The sequence below is a fragment of the Apodemus sylvaticus genome, chromosome 11 (genome assembly GCF_947179515.1).
Source record: "Apodemus sylvaticus chromosome 11, mApoSyl1.1, whole genome shotgun sequence".
NCBI classification, from domain to species: domain Eukaryota; kingdom Metazoa; phylum Chordata; class Mammalia; order Rodentia; family Muridae; genus Apodemus; species Apodemus sylvaticus.
This window is the reverse complement of record NC_067482.1, coordinates 81,875,119-81,877,509: the sequence shown is the minus strand read 5'-3', so window position 1 is coordinate 81,877,509 and position 2,391 is coordinate 81,875,119.

Below are 2,391 nucleotides of genomic sequence, written 5' to 3'. Positions count from 1 at the left end.
CTGCGTCTCTGAACTCCTCCTTTCCACGCTCCCACCAAAAAATGCCTCTTAAGCTCCTTTTACAGAATCTGGGGACTTCTTTATCCTGGATCAGCAAGCTTCTCTGCAATCCTCACACAAGCCAGTCCCAAAGGACCTCACACCGCATGGTTTACTGCAGCAACGGTCTTCACACAAACCAGTCCCAAAGGACTGCGCACCCTATGGTTCACTGCAGCACGGTCCCACTTCTTAGTACCAATCTTCTAAGTAGCTGTTTTTCTCAATGATGTGGCTAAACACCTAACAAGAATCAACTTAAGAAAGGAAGGGATTTTTTTTTCTGACAAAGCTAAAGGGTATACATACCATCATGGTATAGAAAGTAGGAGGCTGGCTAGTCACATTGCAGTCACAATCTGGAATTAGTGTCAACAGGAAATAGGGCCAGGCTATAAAATATCAAGGCCTGTCCCCAGGGACCCTCGTTCTCCAACAGGGCTCTAGCTCCCAAAGGTTTCGTAATCCAAACAGCACCAGCAACCAGCAGACAAGGGTTTGAATACATGTGTCTATGAAAGACACTCAAACCACACGGCGCCCGTTCAAGACACTCGGTGCTCTGTGGTGTGAAGAGCTGGTAACCTTATTTATCCTATTGTTTTAACTGTGTTACACTGTGAGTAATTTTACAGATCACCACTTCCAATGCCACTGTATCTAAGCCCACTGAAGTTGGTACATTCTTCCAATTAATTAGCCAACCAATTTAATTTCACACTACAGAGCTTTGGAATAGCTACTGTTTACTGAAATCACCATTGCAAATAATGAAATCGAATGTTTAAAGCACCAACACTCAGTATTGTCAATTAAGCCTGGGCTAAATGTTAATAAACATAACACAATGTGGGAAACCATCTGCTGGCTCTGGCGGGTTGGAATTTTACCACAAACAGCCGGGTCCGGACAGCTCAATTGTGTGACAATAGACTCTTTTTTTTTTAAAATATTTTTATTTTCTATATTCTTTGTTTACATTCCAAATGATTTCCCCTTTCCCGGATCCCCCCTCCCCATATGTCCTATAAACCTTCTTCTCTCCATCCCTTCTCCAATCACCTCCTTCCTTTTTCTCTGTCCTTATATTCCCCTCCAATGCTAGATCGATCCTTTCCAGGATCAGGACCCTCTCCATACTTCTTCATGGGAGTCATTTGTTATGCAATTTGTCTTCTAAAAGAGCTGGGGTGGAGGGTGGGAGTGCAAAGAGCCGCTTCTGTTAGAGAATCCTATCACCAAGCTACTGAAAGCGGTCACCTGGCTAGTTTCACATCTTAAAAAGGTCAGTCTGTTGAATAATCAGCAGAAAACCAAACACTCGTTGTTTTAAACCTTGCAGATGGTCCTGTGTTGACTTCCTTCTCAGGCATCCCTTCAACCTCCATCTCAGGACGGACACGTGTTATACACACACGGAAAGCACATATGCAATTTCCCGTGACTACATCGCACAGGTGTTGGTAAAGCGCCCTGTTTTGAAACTGTCATTTTGATTTCTGGAGGTTGGCTTCACCTTCCCTCTGGGTTTCACCGGTTTAATTTATCACTAATGCAGATGGTTATTTGCCAGTAAGCACACAGAGTTCTCAGAGCTTCCTGTCACTTTCCTATAACAAACCTCTAGCAAATCAAAGAGGAATCACTGTTGTTGCAGCTTTGGGTTTCTCACCCCTGCTCACTGCTCAGAACCCTCCCCCGTGCCCCCCTCCCCCCACCTCATTTCTTTGCCAGGGGATCCAGAAGAAAGGGGCCTTGCTTTGTTCCCTTAGGTTCTGTGACATCTCCTGCATGCTTCATCATCCTGAGGATCCTGCGATCCCAGACAGCCTTTCCTAAGGAGGCTGCGAGCCCAGATTGGGGAGGGAGGACTTCTAAATCCGGTGGGAATTCAGAGAATCATGGTGCTCCCTTCCTTACCGGAGCTTGGCCCCCTGGTAATGCTAATTTCTGACTCAGTGTTCAGAAAGCAACAGTGCATGTGTGCGAGTCCGCATTGGACTGTGATATGGTACTCGATGAAACTGTACGTGTATAGACATGCTTCCATGTGCATGCGTGTGTGCTCACGGGCATCGTTAGAACATGTGTGCCTGTGTGTGCATGGTGAGTGAAGCAGGGGATGTGTGGGTGAGCATGTATAGAACTGTGAGATGGGTACTAAGTGAGGCTTGCATGTACATATGTGCTTGCGTGTGCATGCATGTGTATTCACAGGCATCATCTGCACACGTGTGGATATAGGTGTGTGGCAGACACAAGATTGTGAGTCTGTATGCGCACACGCATGAGGCTATGCCTGGCCACATGTGCCCTTGTGCTTCTTGTCACAAATGCTCCAGCAGCTCTGGC